A 22,304-nucleotide genomic window follows, 5' to 3' on the forward strand; every position below is an offset into this window, starting at 1 on the left:
GCAGGAGAGTTAGAAGCCCCAAAAAAAAAGGCTTATATGAATACCTCCCCTGAAATGAAAAAACTTTATTTTACTTTTAAAAAAAACTGTGCATTACAAAGGACATTGCATTAAAAAAAAAATCAATCAATAAATAAAAATTATTTTAAAATGTGTCTGAAAAAACTGTTGCATTATGCAGTTTCCAATCAAGACAATATTTTTAATGTAACAAAGCTAAAACTGTCAAATTCCTGGGTCTCAGGAGGATTTTACCTCCATGAAATGAGTAATAACTAATATTAGAGTATGATAAAAATGTGAGAAAACATTAGTGATTTAGTAATTAGCGGCATTAAAAATGTTTTTATTTCATAGTTTTCACACAGTATAGAGTTTTAAATACATGTTTTTTTGCTTCAAAACTTAAATACATGGTGTCCAGCTGAGTGGACATTTCTGTGACTCCACGAGAAACAGGTTCATAAAATAAATAAATAAATAAATAAAATCATTTGCACTGTTTTTTTCATACCTAAAGAGGAATAAAAACACTCACGAAAAAATATTGACTAAGGTTCCCATAATTCATGCATGAAAGGGTTAATGTGTCTCTATGCGTATGTCTAATGTGTATTGATGTGCTGATCACTGCTATGAAGTGTGAACAAACAGGGACTGCCATTTCCCATTCTGATAAATCCCATCAAAGTCTCTGAACTAGGTCGGAAACATACAGTGGAAATATGTCAGTGTGAAAGGAATAATTCAGTTATAGTACCGCTCCTCTGGCGTCTGTGCTGATTGAGTTCATTCTCCGAAAAGATGCATGCCTGGAGAGAGTGCTTATTTCCTCCCTGTGAGAAACAAGAAACAGATAAAAAGCAGGAAAACATTTAAATAAGCAACATGCAATGAATTACAAATATTTTATTATTATGTATAAACTATGTATATTTCAGCTTTGAATTTCTTATTCAACATTCAGGCATTTAATGTGTTTTCTTGAATATATGTGCAGCTGAGGTGTAAACTTTTCACATTAAATATCCCATAACTGTACTTAACATGCTCTACTGCTGAAAGTGTCAGTTTTAATATGGCTAATAACCCATATGTGCTCCATTCTATTTATTCTCAAACTTCGGTCTGCCCTGCGGAAATCATTAAAGTTTTATCTCATCTTAATTAAACATGTTGTTATGGTAGCTTACTTCTTTTCAGTGAGCTCCCTCTCCAGTTTCTTGTTCTTGCGCTTGTGGTGGCAAGTGACAACGATGATAATGATAAGCATTAAGATCAGCAAACCGCCAGCCACTGCTCCCACGATGATCATTAGCATGTTTTCAAGAGGGGGCTTGATTTCTTTGGACTCTGTGAAATACAATTAACAGGATTAAACAGGCAAAGTACATGTATACATGTAAATCTACAGGGCACATTGTTCTGACAAGTCTGATCTGTGAGTGATGTCATCTACCTGCCACAGTCACCTCCATCTCCGCTCTCCCTATTCCCACTTCATTCTTCGCCATACACTGGTATAAGCCTCCATCTGACATGCTTAGGGGTCTCCCAAAAAATAGTGTTCCATTAGGGTGGGATATCACACCTTCTGGCAGCTGTCCACCAGTTCTGCAAAACGAAAAGTGGTTCATTGGAATGTTACTGAAAACAACACATTTTACAGCATGAACATACTGGTGTTGTGTTTTGTCACATTTCTATGAAGACATTTTTTCTGTTTCTGCAGGTTGTGAACTTTTATCCAGTTTGTTAGGGACTAATCATCCTAACCCCTACAGTTTTGGAAAAAATTATTAGACCATCAAAAGTCATCAAAAATAATGGTTATGCACTCAAGTACTAACTCTTGTGTGTATCATGTGACTAAAACAGACAGAAAAGAAAACACGGAATGCCTAAAAACAACTGTTTTTGGCAGTACAGTGCTACTGATGTAAGATCTGAAGTGATTTTGGTTATTATCAAGAGAACACGAAAAATGTATAGATATCAGCTCTGAAATAAACTGTTATGAGCTATTTTTGTTGTTATCATTATATTTGTCCAAACAAATGTATCTTTAGTTGTATCAGGCATTAAAATAAAAAAAGAAATTGAAGAAAACAAGGGTGCACTGTAAAAAAAATCTTGTTGTTTTTACGGAGAAAAACTGGCAGCTGTGGTTTCCAGAACAATACTGTAAAAAACACATCCAACTGTAAAAATATTTACGGAGTAACATGTAGATTTAACATTTTAAACATGTAGATTTAACACTGGATTTAAATGGTAAATGGACTGAACTTATTCAGTGCATTTTCTACACCTTCATGGTGTCCAAAGCCACCAGGTCAATTTAGGCTTCAGTGTCTTCCATGGACACTTTGACATATGGACAGTCAGAGTCAGGATTCGAACCACCAACCCCTTGGTTACTGGACGAGCCGCTCTACCAACTCTACCAACCCATTAATTTACAAATTTAAAATGTTAAATTGTTAAATGTTTACTTTTTTATATCTTTAAAAAAAAAAAAATAAATAAATAAAAAGCAAATTGGCCTTTATGGTCAATGATTTTCAATCATTGTGGTCTTGCAGTTTAAACGGCATCACATTCTTTTTCAATGTACAGTTTTATTTTCTAAAAACAATAGAAATACATAATTTCTACTTACAAATCTGGTTGTGTTCACATACTCTTTCTGTAAAAACTACAGCTATATTTGATTCAATCGTTAACACAAAAATCTTTTCAAATAAACAACTTTGCTTTGTATTGTCACTTCCAGTTTTTTTATGTTGCAATTTAACAACTTTTTGGTGTTATTTCTACAGTCATTTTTTTTTTTTTTTTTACAGTGTGGTCTAATAATTTTTTCAGCAAGTGTATTTGTGTTTTTGTTCTTCCACTAAAAGACACTGTAAACATGATCTCTTTCACAATAAACCCACACAACTTGTTGCATGTTTGCATAAACACGTTATCATGCGTTGACATTTGCATATGTGATGTGTGTGATGTGTTGACATTAGATTTAACCAAATCATGTTGATGTTATTTTATGTTGTTTGCCACGTCTTCATTCAACATTCATATTATTTAGGGTGTGTTACATGAATGTACGGTATGTTTAGTGATAACAGTTTTATTGCTGGAGACTTTCCATTTCTGGCGGTGCCTAAAACCACTCTATCTCTTTTGCTGACACAAGTTTTAAACTCTTACAAAAATGATAAGAATGAGCTCAAGCATTGATATGTCTCATCTAAGGAACCACATACATACCTTATCTATAATATTGGAGAAAAAAAAAAAAAGCAACTGCGCAGAGAAGCTGTCTCAACTGTCGGTCAGACTCATCATCTTAAGCCACATACAAACCTCTTAAAGTATCTAGTTTAAACAGGAGATAGAAAAACCTTCTTGTTTTTTAATTGCAGCATTTTGACAGTGAGAATTATGTACATTAACAGAAAAGATTTGAATTTTAATAAGCATTTATTAGGTCGGAAAGAATACCTTCTGTTTTCGTGACTTTAATGATCATTTGAGCTGATAATAAATGTGTACCGTGATATCATTCTGTGAAATCTCATGCTACTGCACCCTTAATATCTTAGTTGAAAGTCATTCTTGTATATTAATCTGTGAAAATAGCAATAACATAAGCATTTACTCAAACTGCAATGTCTATTTGTCTTCTTCCTGGCAGTATGACTCACTAAAAATGTTTTGGAAACTGCAATGAGCAATCCTGTCTTAGATGTTGCTTCATTGTTCTTGTTTGTGACACATTTGATTCAAACCTATTTTCTACTTTTATGACATTAGCCCTGGTAACACTGAATGGAAAAAACGTCAGTCTGTGTTCACTGGAAGTTATAGGAGCACTCATATTTTGCATAGAGTGCTTTTTTTCAACAAAAGATCCCGTATCACCAACAGGAAAATGGAACTGTGTGTTTTTACATACACAACAGGCACGCCTCGATGATAACATCTCACACAAATCCACACATTTCACTTCCTCTTCCTCCACTTATCACCCGCTGGCTCACCCCAATGCTCACCTTCTCCCACTATACTTCTTCCCTTTCCCTTTTTCTTCTCATCCCCCCCTTCCTCCCTCCTTCGTGTGAAACTATCTCATCTGTCTGCTCTCGGCACAAGCCGCAACATGACACTGTGACACCAGCTTATTTCTTCACCTGCCACCTTTTATTGACAGAGCCAACAGGTTTGCCCACTGCCGCTGTAGCCGCCTGTGTGTGCATGTGAGTGAGCGTGTGCGTTCACCTCAAATGTGAGATAGCCCAACTTAACTAAAGGTTTTCAGTTTTGATTTGGTGCTCTGTGCGTATGTGCTCATGAGTATGCTACCTGTTTGCATGCCGTGCGTCTGGTAAGCCTTACTCACAAAAACTCCTTTCCCAAGGTGTGTTCCTCTGACTAACGCTAACTAATATGTACGTCATCATAGGACAAAAACAACTCCAATGAGTGGATACTGTCATCTTATTTTCTACTGTATTTTAGACACACATTCAATGTCTTTTTCTCCCTGGGGGCCTAACTGTCACATCTTCCATTTTGACAGGAGCAATTTCTCTTCTAGTCATTTTCATGGCTTACATTTTTCTAAACAAATTCAACAGCCACACCCTAAGAATATATTAATGCACTGAAGGGAATGGCTTAAAGATGACACTAAATGAGTCAAGCAGAAAAGTCTTTTTTTTTACCTGAGTCAATCCCTCAGTGGGTTTTAAGATGAATAATGAGGCGCCGAAACTCAAATGACAAACACAAAATTAAAATCTGTGAGTTTCCACTGAGGTGGCAGATTCAGTGGGTGATGATGCCAGGAGTTGTGTGGCTAAATCATGTGGAATGGGTGGAGATCCAGCTCTTCCAAAGAAGTTACACCGACAAGAAATGAAACTCAATTTGTCGTTCTATTACCACAGAGTTGCTCCACAACGGAGCTGCTTTTCTACTATTTTGGACAGAAAACAGTTCTCAAAAACAACATAAATATGGTTCTCTAATATGTTCAACAACTCAACACAACCTACACTTTTGCCATGTTGGACTGAAAGCTGTTGTTAAAAAAGCAGCAATATTTCTCCTCTTTGCCCCCACCACAGACTAACAAAACTAATTTCTGTTCTCACATGTTAGACCTAAGAAGTTTTAGGGTTACATCATACTCTGTATAGTCAGTTTCGGTATCAACAGATGTTGTACAATCAAGGTACTTTTTCAGAACTGTATGAAAATGAATAAATCTATCCCTAAAGGTATCATGAAAAACATGACGCATATTGTGGAGCATATTTACATGCAAGTTTTTGTCATTGTTTACCTCACAGCAGTTTTTACAAAGACAAAAACATAGAAAGAAAACAGGTTATACAAGAGATTTAATATAAATACAATGCATGGAGGGGAAGGTCAATAATGCCTCTGTACTCACATGAAACAATACATGTAGTGATATTCTGTATTTTTGTTTTTGCATACAATGAACTCATCCTACTAACAGGTACAGACGTGTATCAAAGTCAGATACCGTAAGTCTAATTCCTTTTTTTTTGTTGTCGGATGGCATTGTAAGTCTTAACAAAAGAACTTAAACAAAGAACTGAAAGCTACTTTTCTGCCATTTTCAACTTAAAGCAGTTCGCAAAAGGCAGCCAAGTTTAGTTTTTTCCTCTCGTGTGTTCCTTAATTCTTTTTATACTTGATAAGAAGTGAAACCTAATTGTCTGTTCAGCGGCTACATCAGTGTGTAGCAGCAAAATAACACATCTGTCATGTTGGATTTAACCCATAAAGACCCAGTACTACTTGTGTGGTAGTTCACAAATGATTTTTTCTCTATACTTAACCTTTATTAAGTGATTTATTAACATTTATTATAATATTATGCTCTGAATTTTATATTCTTAAGTGAAAATCAGGTCTTTTCCTACATTTAATTTCTTGATCATGTAGATGTTTGTAAAAGCTCAAACTGAAGTTAAGGGTTTCTATATCAGAAACATAGAAAACAACAGAAAAAGCAACTTTTCCGAGTAAAATATATCAGGAAGTAAACTTAAAACAAGTGTCTCCATCCATACTGGTGACTCAATGTGATAGAAGATGATGATGTTTCCACGGTAACCACAGAGCCTTTGAACATCCAAATGTGTCATATGTGATGACCATGAAAAGATGACAAACTGCATTTTACATCAATTATTTACATGTATTGATAGGATTAGTGGATCAACAGTGACTTCACCTTTTATATCAGTAAATGATTTAAGTTAATAGTGGATGTTTTTGTCCCTTTTATATTCATTATTAAAATCTGTTGAACATTAAATTACTTAATAGGGTATCACTGCTATATCTATTCAGCAAAATGGTGAACAATAGTACCCAACAAACTTTATATTACAAGTGTGCATGCATGTGTTTTAAGATTTTTTATCAGTGTCAAAATGTAAGCGTTCTGAAAGTAGCTTTTTCACACTTGTCAGTAACAGCATGAAACACACATAGTAAAGTAAAGTAAAGTAAAGTAAAGTAAAGTGTGAAGTGCACAGTCAGAGATGGGTGGAGAACTAACCCAAACATTATGTAGAGATTTGCAAAGGCTAAAATTACAAGTGTGACTGCAAAGTGTAATTGCGATGTTTAAATTTGACCCTGACGTTGACTGGAGCACAACCTTGCATTTACAGTCTTCGCTGGAGAAATCAGAGCAGAGTAATTAGCATGATCGCTGTTGAAGTTAGGAGAAAAGTAACAGCAACCAGACTGTAACAGCAGACAGTTAGTCAGACCAGACAGCCAGAGAAGGAGACGGGTCCTACTGTACCTGGTCCAGGTGAAACTCTGTGGTCTGGGGTTTCCTCCACTCACACACCTCAGGGCTGCATTCTGCATACCTGTATACCAGTCTTCTTTGTAGCCAGTCACCTCTGCATGTGGAGGGACTGGAGGGAAAAAGAAATATGGTGAGATAACCAATAAAGACCCAGTGCTAATTTTCCCAAATGAATTTTTCTCTCCATTTTACCTTTATTAAGTAATTTGCCACCATTTATTATAATATCTGTACATCTTCTGTACGACACTGTTTTTAATTGTACAGCTGTTTTATGTTTTTAATCTCTTCTTGTATTTTATTCTTTTATTTTGGTTTTTATTTATTCTTCTGTACAGCACTTTGGTCCACTGTGGTTGTTTTAAAGTGCTTTACAAATAATGGAGAGAGAGAGAGAGAGAGAGGAGAGAGAGAGAGAGAGAGAGAGAGAGAGAGAGAGAGAGAGAGAGAGAGAGGAGAGAGAGAGAGAGAGAGAGAGAGAGAGAGGAGAGAGAGAGAGAGAGAGAGAGAGAGAGAGAGAGAGAGAGAGAGAGAGAGAGAGAGGAGAGAGAGAGAGGAGAGAGAGAGAGAGAGAGAGAGAGAGAGAGAGCTTAATTGTTAATCTTCCCCCTGTAAGTTGTTTTGGAAAAAATCATCTGCCAAATGCATAAATGTAAATAATATTATCCTCTGTATTTTGCACTTTTCACTGTAAATTATGTATTTTCCTATATTTAATTTCCAATATTTAGATGTTCATGAAAACTCAAACAAAGAAAACTGAAGAAAAACTGAATTTTTAAGCAAAGATATCCATAACTGAAAGTGAAAACAAGTGTCTCCATCCACTGTCATTCATCCAACTCCATTGCTTTTACTGGTGAATCAATGTTGTAGAAGATGATGGTGTTTCCATGTTCACTACGGAGCCTCTGAACGTCTAAATGGGTCATATCTGATGACCATGAAAAGATGCCAAACTGCATTTTACACCAATTATTTACATGGATTGATAGAATTAGTGGATCAGCAGTTATTAAACATTTTAGGTCAGTAGATGATTGTGTTTGGGTCTTTATAGGTTAAATTCAGTTTGGAAATGACACGAATGCTGCTTCTAAGGGAATTACAATACACATAGCAATGTAAAAGCTTAATGTTTAGGCTGTTGTATATTAAAATCCATGATGAGTTGCAATTAAAGTGCGAGCAACAACATTTTTCTGATATTTCAAATAGAAAACAGTGATAAAGAGAACATTTGTTATGTGAGATATGGCAGTATTGAAGCCTCTTCCTTCAGTTAAAAGTTAAAAACCAGGAATTGAGTGCAATTGTTTTAATTTTATATGTATGCTTGTTCAATGCATGATTTAAAAGTGTCAAAACCCTAGTGCGTGCTTTCGAGTAGACACTCAGCTATATTTAATAATCAGTTCTGCCTTTAGAGTGGTTCAGGATAAGCTGTGGGAGTCGACTAATGAAAACTTACAGTGCACCACCAGCTTGTTTCTGATCCTGCGGGGGCCCTGAAACGTTGGATGCCACACCAAACAGTCTAGCCTCTTGCCGTTCATGCCCCTCAGTGGGTACAGGGAGAAGTGGGAGGTGACCGCCCCATTGTCAGAGGAGCGGTTGGTGGACTGGCCGTTCAGCTCCGTGTCCCAGGACAGGGTGGGGGACGGTTTGCCTACAGAGCGACAGGAAGCGGCAACTCCATACGGCTTTCCCTCCTCCAGGATGACAGGATCAAGAGAGGAGATAGGAACAGCTGGAGGAGGGAATGTTATGGTGTTTAGTCAGAGGGTACACGTAAACTTGATTTTGTGACATAAAAAACTACCGGTAAAAACATACACTCCATCTAAAAACTACTTAATAATCAAATCATTGAGGAACATACACACTTTAGTCTGACAATTACCTGTATGATGGAAAATATGTTTAGAAATTATAAGAACCCATCAAAATTGGCTAAGATTAGTAATTAACCCTTTCATGCATGAATTATGAGAACTTTAATCAAGATTTTTTTTTTTCCTGAGTGTTTTCATTCCTCTTTAGGCATAAAAAAACCAATGTGATTGAATTTTTTTAAAAAAATTTTTTATGAACCTATTTTTCATGGAGTTACAAAAATTGTCCACTCAGCTGGACACCATGTGTTTAATTTTTGAAGCAAAGAAACATGCATTTACTGTCATACTGTGTGAAAACTATGGAAAAAATTGTTTTAATCCTGCTAATTTGATGTTTTCTCACATTTTAACATACCATAATAGTAGTTATTACTCACTCAAATAATATCCAAAAAACAACAAAACACAACAACTTAAAAAAAACCCAAAACTGTTAATTACAGTCTAATAACAATTAGCAATTGATTTACACTAAAATATGTTGCTACAGATCAGGTTTCTCAAGAACTGCAAAGTTACAGTAATGGTATGAATTGCAGTGTATTATGGGATGGTGTATAAGTGTCCACTGTGTTGGCTGATATGCAACTAAAACAACAAAATCTATGAATATACAAGAGAACAGCTGGAGAATAACTGTCCACTGCAGTGACCACTGTGCATGAAAGGGTTAATATGCAAATTTATAGGGCTAAATATTTTTGGATGTATCCTCCTGAGACCAAGCAATGCATTTTGTTTTGTTTTGTTATTTTTGTCTGTAGGGGACAAAAGTTTCAGAGCTTTATTCAAATAAAAAAAAACAAAAAACTTTTCACTGCAGAGAAAATTACTTTTAAAAAATGCATGTAAAAAAATGCAAATATGAATATATAAGACAAATATTTCATGTAGAAACCTTTACTTTACTGGTAGATTGGAGGTTATAATGATATATTCAGGAGCACTTCGATAAACATTCATGTAATATTGTCTTTTATGAGATTACATGGACTGTAACAAACACCAATCTTGCATAATAAAACACTGTTACTAATTATTTGATTTGTTGTTGGCTATTAGTCATTTAGAGAAATGATATGCTGTTTGTGAATGCACATAAATGAGGTTGCAATTCTGACTTAGAGTGTGGGTACATGTGCACTTCCTAAATTTTCAACCTCATATACTGATATTATCACTTCCTTTCATTACAGTAACTTTGTCGTAGGTAATCTGTCCTCTGTTCCAGTGGCAGAAGCACTTACTCCACACAGTGAGTGACATCTCCTTGTTATATTTGCCGAGGGGGAAGGTGTCGACCTGGCAAATGTATTTCCCCTCATCAGAGGTCTCAGTGGTCATGAGAACCAGAGAGGAATCAACGGTGGGTTCGCTGCTTTTGAAGCGCAGCCGCCGAGACCACGTCCCAAACGCTGCAGACAAAAAGAGGAAGAGGTAAGGAGGGACGAACGCACTGATGTTAAAGAAAGGGAAGCAACTGCAGAGAGAGAGTCAAAGGAGTGTGGGGAAATGGATGTGACACAAGAAATGAAGCTGAGCAAGTGCAAAACAGACCTAAGGGTTTTGTTTTTCAGTTCCATACATATGCCTGTATTGATACCATTATATTTACACTTAGCTCACAGTATCATCCAATTATGTCGCACAGTTAAAATCCCCAAAAATAAACTGTACAAAGATGAGAGTCTTGGCACATTTATACACTGTAAAAAATGACTGTAGAATTAACACTAAAAAGTTGTAAAATTGCAACATAAAAAAACTGTAAGTGACAATACAATGCAAAGTTGTTTATTTGAAAAGATTTTTGTGTTAACGATTGAATCAAGTATAGCTGGAAGAGTATGTGAACAAAACCAGGTTTGTATGTACAAATTATGTATTTCTATTGTATTTAGAAAATAAAACTGTACATTGAAAAATAATGTGGTGCCGTTTAAATTGCAAGACCATACTGTTGAAATAACGGCATATCTGCCTTTTTTTTTTTTTTTTTTTTTTTTTTATAAAAAAGTGATAAAACAGTAAACATTCAACAATTTAACATTTTAAATTTGTAAATTAATGGATTGATAGAGTTGGTAGAGCAGCTCGTCCAATAACCAAAGGGTTGGTGGTTCGAATCCTGGCTCTGACTGTCCATATGTCAAAGTGTCCATGGAAGACACTAAAGCCTAAATTGCTCCCAGTTGGACCTGGTGGATTTGGAAAGCGCTTTGGACACCATGAAGGTGGAGAAAATGCGCTAAATAAGTGCAGTCCATTTACCATTTAAATCGACACGTTACTTCATAAATATGTTTACAGTTGGATGTGTTTTTTACAGTATTGTTCTGGTAACCACAGCTGCCAGTTTTTTTCCGTAAAAACAACAGGATTTTTTTTACAGTGTATATATTCTTCTGAAAATTGTCTGTGTTTCTAATGGTTCACAGTTTGTTCAACACTTTGAGATAGCTTTCCATCTTTAGTAAAAGGGAAAAACCTTCCATCCCTAATGTCAACAACTTGTAAAACAACTAGAGAGTTTGCTCACTGCACTGGTAATATAAGACTAAGTGCTGTGTTAAATGAGGAATTACTTGGTGTAATGAAAGAGGAAGTTTTTCAGTGTGAAGACATTTTACAATACATGTTTTTAGAGAGTGGCATGACTTGAGCAACAAGAACCCACAGTGGGTTAGGCCACTATGTTATAACATACCTGTTTGTCCATTTTCATGGTGTGCAGTGATGAGCTGCTCTTTGGTGCCATCACTGTTTTCTTTAAACCATGAGACCTGTACCACTGTTACATCTGGGCTGGGTTTACTGTAGATACATGGTAATGTGGTCTCCTCCTCTGCTAAAGAGCGCACTGAATCATTTGGAGGGACATCCACAAAGTCTCCCAGTATCACTGTTAAGAAACAAACAGGAAAAGTAGGTAAAATGACATGAGGTAGTGCTGGTTGAAAGATTTATTGTGTGTAATCAAGTAACACGGAGCCCCCAGGTCCACTGCTGTGGGTTAATAGTGACTTTTGATCCTGGATTAGATTACAGTTCCAGTAGCTGTGTTAGAAAAACAGCATCTTAGGAAATACTTGCTTGATCATAATCTTGTACTTATTCATGCATATGTTTCAACACACACACAAAATGCATGTCGGTTCTATCGGCCGACGAAGCAGGAAAGAGGGAGGGGAGAGGCAGACTTGAGCTGTCTATCAGTACCGCTTAGCACAGGGGAAGATATGCTGCTCAACTTGTCGCTCAAGTTTTCAAAGCAAACCCAAAGCTCAAAGAGGGTTTCCTTAACGTCTGGACAGAAGGAGACAGTCAACAAAGCCCCTATACATGGCATAAATACAGCCTACATACTATGGGTTGTGTGTCATTGCAACTCTTTGAAGCACACGTTTGCACGATTGTCTCACATGACACTACTTTTCTCTCACTCCTCTGTTTACATATCAAATGGACTAATCTGTCCCGCTGTCCGCCAGCAGTAGGGTAATGTACACGCAGACACTCAGACAATACACAGTCCAGACAATGTGCTCCCTACAACACAGGTGTCAAACATGTGGCCCGGGGGCCAAATCCGGCCCGCCAGAGGGTTCAGTCTGGCCCCTGGGATGAATTTGTGAAATGCAAAAATAACTGAAGATATTAATAATCAAGGATCTTAATCCTTTCATGCATGGGCCACTCCAGTGGACAGTTATTCTCCAGCTGTTCTCTTGTATATTCATGGGTTTTTTTGTTTTAGTTCCATATCAGCCAACACAGTGAACACTTACGCACCATCCCATACACTGACATTCAGACCATTACTGTAACTTTGCTATTCTTGATAAACCTGATCTGCACTAACATGTTTAAGTGTAAATCAATTATTTGTTAGACAAGAAGTTTTTTTTTGCATATCATCTCCATGAAGTGAGTAATTACTAGCATTAGAATATGTTAAAATGTGAGAAGACATCAGATTAGCAGCATTAAAAATGTTTTTATTTCATTGTTTTCATATCACTTTCTGATATTGGGTTTTAAACATATGTTTCTTTACTTCAAAAATTAAATGCATGGATATTTTTGTAACACCATAGGGAAAAAAACACTTGATCGCATTGTTTTTTCGCATTGTTTTTGTCATGCCTAAGGAGGAATATAAACACTGAAGAAAAAAATCTTGACTAAGGTTCTCACAATTCATGCATGAAAGGGTTAAAATCATTTTAGGTCATATCAGTCTAAAGTGGATAAGACCAGTAAAATACTATCATAATAACCTATAAATAATGACAACTGTAAATATGGCTCTTTGTTTTAGTGTAAAAAAAGTAAAATTACACAAAAATGTTTGCATTTACAGACTAGTCTTTTACAAAAAATATGAACATCTGAAACATCTTAAGAGAAGTATGTGGAATTTTTATAATATTCTTCCTGTTATTTAATGTTTTGTGTATTTGTAGATCCACTGTGATCTCTTAAGTTGTGATCCACATTTATAAATGATAAACTAAGGCGTAATATTGTTAACATTGCACTTATTTTACTAAAGAATTTTCATCTTGTTCATATGTGTTCATGTTATGTTCAAGTACAATTTATGGATATAAACATTTTCATTACAGAATTTGCTTTTTACACTCAAAAGTTCTTATCCTATTACTTATATTATTTTACTGGTCCAGCCCACTTTATATCATATTAGGCTGAATGTGGCCCCTGAACTAAAATGAGTTTGACACCCCTGCCCTACAACATAAACATTTATTATATGTATAGTGTGGCCTTTCTATTCCTATGATGAAATATAACTGAATTCAGAAAGTTTGGAAACAACAGTGGTGTTAGTGCAGGCCAGTGAAAAGTGTGGACAGCTGATTAATCTCCACTGTGTTAAATTTTATTGCTGGTCTTGGCAGGAGATGCAGGTTGCTGCTCCTGATTGATTTACTTTCAGGAGGTGCAGTTTCCTGATGTCGATGATCCTGTTAAGACGAAGGAAAACAGCTCACGTGGAAAATTAATTTCAGCTAATGGATTAGCTCCAAACGCGATGATATATACAGATGGACAGAACATGACAGACCCTGTGTATTGGAAATGAAATGCAACATGACTGTTCTATTCATCTTAAAATGAAATTATCAGGCTCTTGAAGCATTTATCTTGGATCAGCCCTGCTATTTGATGGTGAAATATTATACTTATCCCTGAAAACAAGACTTGTAACTTATTGTGGTACTCATTTCTCACTATATCTGTTCTTCAGAAGTCAGCATTTTTGTTTTTAATACTGTATGATTAATAATTTGACTTATTAAACAGTCATTTGTGGAATTTAGTGCTGCACCTCAATAAACTTGGGTGACTCTTGGGTGGAACATGCCAGAAATGTTACAGCAGATGCCAAGACTCTATTACTTAAGTTTGTGTATGGGCCAAATACCAAAAACATTGGATGCCACACTCCCTATAATACAAGTAGAAACTATACAAGATTATCTGGTTAATTCACACATTTTATTCAGGCTTTTTGTCTTTAAGCACCTATATTACAAATGTATTGCATTGTTGTCGGTTTCCAAAACTCTAGAAACTTTCACCAAATCTAGAAAACCAACTGTCCCACCAGAAGCTGGACATATAGAGCAGTGATTTTCAACCTTGGGGTCGCCTGGAATTTCTAGTAATTGATAAAAAACAAAACAAAAAAACAAACAAAAACTGACTAATAAAAAATTATTGGTGAGTTGACAATCCTAATACATAAAAGACATGACAAACTGTGAAGCTGAAACTGAAGCACTGTGGTACTGTTTATCTTTCAAATGTTCATTGTGGTCAGTTTCAGATGCTGCAGCTCTTTCATAATTCATAGTTTGAGTTCTTGTTTGTTCAGTATTAATTGTCAGCCTTGTAAATCCAAGCTGGACTGACTGTACATATCCTGACCAAGGAAAATAAAATTCTCACTTTGTGCAGTAATCTACACCTGCCTTTTCTGCCTCCGTCCATAATAATATACATTATATAGACTAAATGTCGTCTAAAATTAACATTTATTTGCAACATAGTATAGCAAACTATTACATTATCAAAAACATATTAATTCTGTTTCCATTTTGAATGTCTGGGGTTGCCAGAAATTTGTTATATTAAAATGGGGTCATGAGCCAAAAAAGGTTGGGAACCACTGATATTGAGCATGGGTGTCAAAACAGGCCTGCCGAAGGGTCCAATCCATACCTTGGGATGAATTTGTGAAGTACAAAAATTACACTGAAAATATTAGCAGTCAAGGATGTCAAAATCATTTTAGTTCAGGTTCCACATAGTGGGTTGGATCAGTAAAATACTATCATAATCTATCTAACTGGTACATTATGACAACTTTAAACTTTTCTCTTTGTTTTAGTCTTAAAAAGTACAATTATATGAATTATATATATGAAATTATATATGTGAATACATTTGCTAACTATCCTTTCACAAAAAATGTGGAAAAACCTGAACAAATATGAATACCCTGAAATGTCTTAACCCTTTATCGAGCAAGTGACTATTTTTGGTCATTTCTGCATGTATAACAGGGTGGGGAAGCAAAATTTACAATATTTTGAGGCAGGGATTGAAAGACAGTGTATGACCAATTAGTTTATTGAAAGTCATGAGAATTTATTTGCCACAAGAAAATTTACATAATAGAAAATGTTTTTTATACTATGTGTCCTCCTTCTTTCTCAATAACTGCCTTCACACGCTTCCTGAAACTTGTACAAGTGTTCCTCAAATATTCGGGTGACAACTTCTCCCATTCTTCTTTAATAGTATCTTCCAGACTTTCTCGTAATAGTTTTGCTCATAGTCATTCTCTCTTTCCATTATAAACAGTCTTTATGGACACTCCAACTATTTTTGAAATCTCCTTTGGTGTGACGAGTGCATTCAGCAAATCACACACTCTTTGACGTTTGCTTTCCTGATTACTCATATGGGCAAAAGTTTCTGAAAAGGTATGGATAATAGTGTTAGGTATGATTATGACATCAATATATGTTTGGTTTCAAAACAATTGACGTAGTGCCTGCTGAGAAAAAACAACTAAATGTTCATTGTAAATTTTGCTTCCCCACCCTGTACAAGACAGTGACAGCAACAGTTACAGTGAGTCAACAATCTCAGGTCCAATATGGTCTACAGGGTCTGTAAGGTCCACCTCTGCATGAACAGTGAGTGTACCTGCTTTGTTAGGTACCATGAAGTAATGGTACTAATGTAAGGAATGATGTTCAAAGGGAGAATGTGGATGTGGACAGGGGTCTGGATCTGCACGCATGTTCTTCTAATGTTATAAATATGATGTTCTAATGTTCTAAAATACATGTTCCTTTCTTGTTTTTCTTGTATTTTTATATATACTTCTTGGACATTTTTTTTGCCACTTATGAGCAAGGAACCAAATATGGTAACTTCAGTGACCTTGGTTTTCTACATGACAATAAAACATTTTGAAAAATTTCACAAAAGTAAGCAAGTTTGAATATTTCTATGAGCGCCCTATAAAGGTTTAATCCCATTTGAATTATTCTGTCATTTACACAGAGTAGTTTCGTCACTTTAAGAGATAATTGTACAAGTCAAGGAAGTCATTGTTTGTGGTAAAACTGCTGAGGCATCAGACTGTTAAACATGACCAGATATACAACATACAGGGTGGGGAAGCAAAATTTACAATGAACATTTAGTTGTTTTTTCTCAGCAGGCACTACGTCAATTGTTTTGAAACCAAACATATATTGATGTCATAATCATACCTAACACTATTATCCATACCTTTTCAGAAACTTTTGCCCATATGAGTAATCAGGAAAGCAAACGTCAAAGAGTGTGTGATTTGCTGAATGCACTCGTCACACCAAAGGAGATTTCAAAAATAGTTGGAGTGTCCATAAAGACTGTTTATAATGGAAAGAAGAGAATGACTATGAGCAAAACTATTACGAGAAAGTCTGGAAAGATACTATTAAAGAAGAATGGGAGAAGTTGTCACCCCAATATTTGAGGAACACTTGCACAAGTTTCAGGAAGCGTGTGAAGGCAGTTATTGAGAAAGAAGGAGGACACATAGAATAAAAACATTTTCTATTATGTAAATTTTCTTGTGGCAAATAAATTCTCATGACTTTCAATAAACTAACTGGTCATACACTGTCTTTCAATCCCTGCCTCAAAATATTGTAAATTTTGCTTCCCCACCCTGTATACACACATATACAACCTCCTTTCAGTGCCCTTCAACACAGTCTGGATCAGCACTTATGTTGTTCTAATGTTATAAAAGTGATGTTCTAATGTTGTAGAATACATGTTCCTATCACCTTACATGTGCTTTTCTTGTATTTTTTATATATAATTCTTGTATTTTTTTTAATTTTGTATTTTATTTAATTTTATTTTGCAACTTTTGGGCAAGGAATCAAATTTGGTAACTTCATTCACTTTGATTTTCTACATAACATTTATTTATTTATTTATTTATTTATTTATTTTAATATTTCACAAAAGTCTTGTTATATCCTGCAATAACACACTAAGCATGACATTTTGCATTTCAGAGTATTTCTATGAGTGCCCTAAAAAGGGTTAAGTTAAGTGCAATTTACTCAATATTCGGCTTTGTTACTAAATATTTGTGAATTTGCAGTTCCACTGTGATTTGTAAGTTGTAATGTAATATACATGTGTAAATGACAAACTGAGACCTCGTATTGTTAAAATTGTTTTTCATTGTTGTACATATTCATGTTTTTTTTAAAGGGTAGTTTATAGAAGTAAACATTTCATAATATAATTTGACTTTTTTCACTTGAAAACATAAAGTTTGGAGTTGACATTATTTATAGGTTATTATGTTATTGTTTTGCTGGTTCGGTCTGTTTGAGCATGTATTGGGCTGAATGTGGCCCCTGAACTAAATTGACAGCCTTGATATACAGATATAAATGTAGTTTTTAACCCATGAAGACCCAAACCTCCACTGCCGACCAAAAGCATCTACTGAACTAAAGTGTTTGATAACTGTAGGTCCTAATCCTACCAATACATGTAAAAAAAAAAACTGGTGTAAAATGCAGTTTGTCATCTTTTCATGGTCATCAGATATGACCCATTTGGACGTTCAGAGGCTCTGTAGTGAACGTGGAAGCACTGCCATCTTCTACAACATTGATTCACCAGGAAAACCCATGGAGTTGGATCAATGACAGTGGATGGAGACACTTGATTTATGTTCAGATAATGAGAGATTTGCTACAAAACTCACTTTTTTCTGCTTTGATATAATAACCTTTGAATTAACTCAAATATAGGAAATTAAATATAGGGTCAAACCACGGTATTTGAAATCTCTCTGACGGGACATTTCAGAGACAATTTAACAGATTAGTGTTGCTAAATGACCCACATTTTTACTTTTAAATTCATTTTTGCTTTAGTTGGACCATAAGGGATTATCCAAAACAAGAAGCTACTTTATGTTGAAATAAATGTTGGAATTGCAATCAATTTAAGTTCGCTCTCTGACGGGACATTACTGTGTTTTGACCCTATAGCACAGGTGTCAAACATGCGGCCCGGGGGCCAAATCCGGCCCACCAAAGGGTCCAGTCCGGTCATTAGGATGAATTTGTGAAATGCAAAAATTACACTAAGATATTAACAATCCTTTTAGTTCAGGTTCCACATTCAGACCAATTCAATCTCTAGTGGGCAGGACCAGTAAAATACTATCATAATAACATATAATTAATGACGACTCTAAACTTTTCTCTTTGTAAATGTAAATATTTTCAAGTAGTAACAATAAAACAGAGTATAATTTCACAAAAAAATGTGAATAACCTGAACAAATATGAACAACCTGAGATGTCTTAAGAGAAGTAAGTCAGTTTGTAGATCCACTGTGGTCTGTAAGTTATAATGAACATGTGTAAATGATAAACTGAAGCAGAATATTGTTAAAATTACACTTATTTTTTCAGTTTGTTCATGTTATTCACATCTTTTGAAAGGATAGTTTGTAGATGTAAACCTTTTCATCATATAAATCAACTTCTTTTTGCTTTAAAACATTGAGAAAAGTTTGGAGTTGACATTATTTATACATAATTATGTTATTATTTTACTGGTTTGGCCCACTTCGGATCAAATTTAGCTGAATGTGGAACTGAACTAAAATGAGTTTGTCATCCCTGCCCTATAGGAAAATACATGATTTACAGAGTAAAATGCAAAAAACAGAGGATAATATTACAGTACATTAAAATGGTAATAAATCATTTAAGAAAGGTTAAATACAGAGAAAAATTCATCTGCGAACTGCCACTAAAGTAAGACTGGGTCTGTATGGGTTAAGAGCGTTGGAAACAAAACAACAGTCAGGTTTCACATAGAATATGGATCAGTCTAGCAAATCATTCATCTTTTAGGACCAGTCTATCAAAGTAACCTCCCTAATATGGCGTCCATACAGTTTTGGCATCACAGTCACAAAGCAAATGATCAGTAAAGGGTGGAGGTTTGCACGCGGCCTTTGTCTCCATTCAGTTTTTGTGTTTGTGAGCTCTTACAAGTGTTCATCCATCTATTACCTGATGTGGGAGAATCTGTTGAGATTCGTTTGTGGGAGGGATGTGATTCATGCATTTACCATCAGACCTGATGAGTGTACTCAGCAGACAGATGTGTGTGTTTTTTCCATTTCTATGTGTGTGTGTGTGTGTGTGTTTATGACGCTGAGGTGTTTTAAGCTGGTGGAATCTGCCTGTGCTGCATTACTGGAATAACAACACACCTTCTTATACAACCCTTAAACGAGACATTATTTAGACAAATTCACCAGTTTCTTTAATATTCAGGCAGTACCCATGGGAATGCATTATATGACAGTGTGGTATATCCTCTTGAGACCCAGCAATGTGTTTTTGTCCTCTTTAGGGGACAAAATTTGACATTTTCACTTAAAAAATACTGTCCATTGCAAAAGACGTTCCATTAAAAAATAAATTATTGAAAACAGTTTTTGAAATGTATCTGAAAAAACTGTTGCATTATGCAGTTTCCAATCAAGACAACTGTTTAATGTAAAAAAAAAAAAGCTGAAATGTCACTTTCCTGGGTCTCAAGAGGATATAGGACATGTAAAGACTGCAGGAGGGTTACACCTTAAAACTGGTGCATGTACTCAAATTTAGGCGTAGGCAACACCAACACTCACAAGGAGGAGGGTCTGCAGTCAATCAGGATCAGACAGAAGGAGGGGGAATAATAAACATCAACCTGTTTTTCCTGAAATGTCAGAGAACACCACATGTGTTTTCTTAAACTCTGCTGTTCTGGCTAAATCTACCCTTGAGTCAAAAGGGCCAATGGATGAGGTCAGGGCCTGGTCACCTGACACGATTAGAATAAAGCCAAGGTGATTCAAAACATATATGTGTTTTCATTTTAATGCAGACCTGTTGTAAAAGTAATATGGGTAACAGGTACAAGACCCACAAAATAGCTTCAGTCAGGTCATTTTACACTTGAAAGTCCCTGAAGTAAAACCACTGTCGAAAAAAAAAAAAAAAAAAAAAAATGACATAATGTATTAGATTACAAAAATAAAGCACCGCATTTCTGTCATCTTACCAAAGATCCGCAGGATACAGAGACACACAGTGAGTCTGTTCAGCAGAGATGTCATTCTCCCCGGAAATGGGTGTAAATTGTTCACAATTCAAGACAATTTCACAGCTGGAACAAAGCTCAGCAGTCCCAGTAACAGAGTTCTACAAAATGACATTAATGCGTAAAAGCGCCGAGGCGGACTCATGCATCCTGCTGCCAGATCATCACTGATGTTATCTGTTAAGACGAGATCCTGTCCAAAAAGTGTGGTCCCACGTGGAAAAAAAATAAAATAAAAAAATAAAAATATGTAAGGCCTCTGTATGAGCTCAGTCAATGTGAAAACAATAAATCCTTCCCGTTTGGTTGCGTGTTAAACTTCTAGAGCGCACGCCATGATGTTTGCGCATGAGAAAAAAGAAGGCGCACCTTCACCTGGCTGTTTGGATTACACCTGTTTGCTTCAACCCTCTCTCTCTCCGTCTCTCTCTCTCTCTCTGAGTGTGTCTCTCTCTCACACACACACGCACGCACGCACACACACACAGAAGCGCAGACATCTAATGCGCCAAAAGTCACCTTTCCGGTTTGGTTAAGGCAACGTGACAGTTATTTTCGCGTCTTTACTTGCTCTACTTCGCAGGAGAGGCTGGTGAAAAGCAGGAATGGAGAACCAGTTCTCTACAGCAGATGACACACACACACACACACACACACACACACACACACACACACACACACTGTATATTAGAATAGACTGAGGATAACACAAAAGGCGACTCCTCCTCCTATTGGGAAAAACAAATTAATCCTTTAATTTAGACTGATCACAAAATCACCTCAGACTTAGACTTTACAACTGTAACTTTAATGAGCAATCAAACCAATCTGCTAACTTCGGATACATTTAATTCATGATGGATTCCACAATTTTTTTGGCACTTTACATTTTTGCTTCTTCATGAAAATATTGCTGTTTAAAAAATGTAAAAAAAAAAAAAAAAAATTAAATAAAATTAAAATTAAAAACAAACCTTTGAGGATAACACAAAAGGCCCATTGTTTGTTTGTTTGTTTCCTCCTATTGGGAAAAACAAATTAATCCTTTAATTTAGACTGATCACAAAATCACCTCAGATTTACACTTTACAACTGTAACTTCAATGAGCAACCAACAAACCAATCTGCTAACTTTGGATACATTTAATTCATGATGGATTTCACAGTTTTTTGTTTTGTTTTTTTCACTTTACATTTTTGCTTCTTCATGAAAACATTGCTGTTTGCAAAATGCTAAAAAATAAAAACAATTCTGAGAATAACACAAAAGGCGACTCCTCCTCCTACTGGGAAACACAAATTCATCTTTTAATTTAGACAGATCACAAAATCACCTCAGACTTACACTTTACAACTGTAACTTTAATGAGCAACCAACAAACCAATCTGCTCACTTTGGATACATTTAATTCATGATGGATTTCACAATTTTTTTTTTCACTTAACATTTTTGCTTCTTCATGAAAACATTGCTGTTTACAAAATGTTAAAAAAAAATAAAAATAAAATAAAAAAACTCTAAGACCGAGACCATCATCTGTGGATCAGTTTTGACACCCTAATCCACACATACTCAAACAAAATAAAGCAGCTTTTCAGTCCTACAACATAAGCCTTATTTGGACATGTAGAAGCTCCATAGGGAATGTGTTTAGATTTTAACATTATACATCACAAATTCATCCGAATTTCCTGTTTTGACCCAATCAGTGTCTAATTTGCTTCAGAAAAGTAACAAATTAAAGCACACAGTAACTTATTAGGAAGTCTAAAACATCTTCTTGACATTTTCTCAATAGCAAAAA

The 22,304-nt window shown here is 35.5% G+C and overlaps 1 pseudogene; it reads right to left on the reverse strand.

Moving 5' to 3' along the window:
• Positions 1 to 20,906, reverse strand: part of LOC115438261 (nectin-4-like) — a 22,106-nt pseudogene extending 1,200 nt beyond the window's left edge.
• Positions 20,907 to 22,304: the final 1,398 nt, after the last annotated feature.

The sequence above is a fragment of the Sphaeramia orbicularis genome, chromosome 18 (genome assembly GCF_902148855.1).
Source record: "Sphaeramia orbicularis chromosome 18, fSphaOr1.1, whole genome shotgun sequence".
Lineage (NCBI taxonomy): Eukaryota > Metazoa > Chordata > Actinopteri > Kurtiformes > Apogonidae > Sphaeramia > Sphaeramia orbicularis.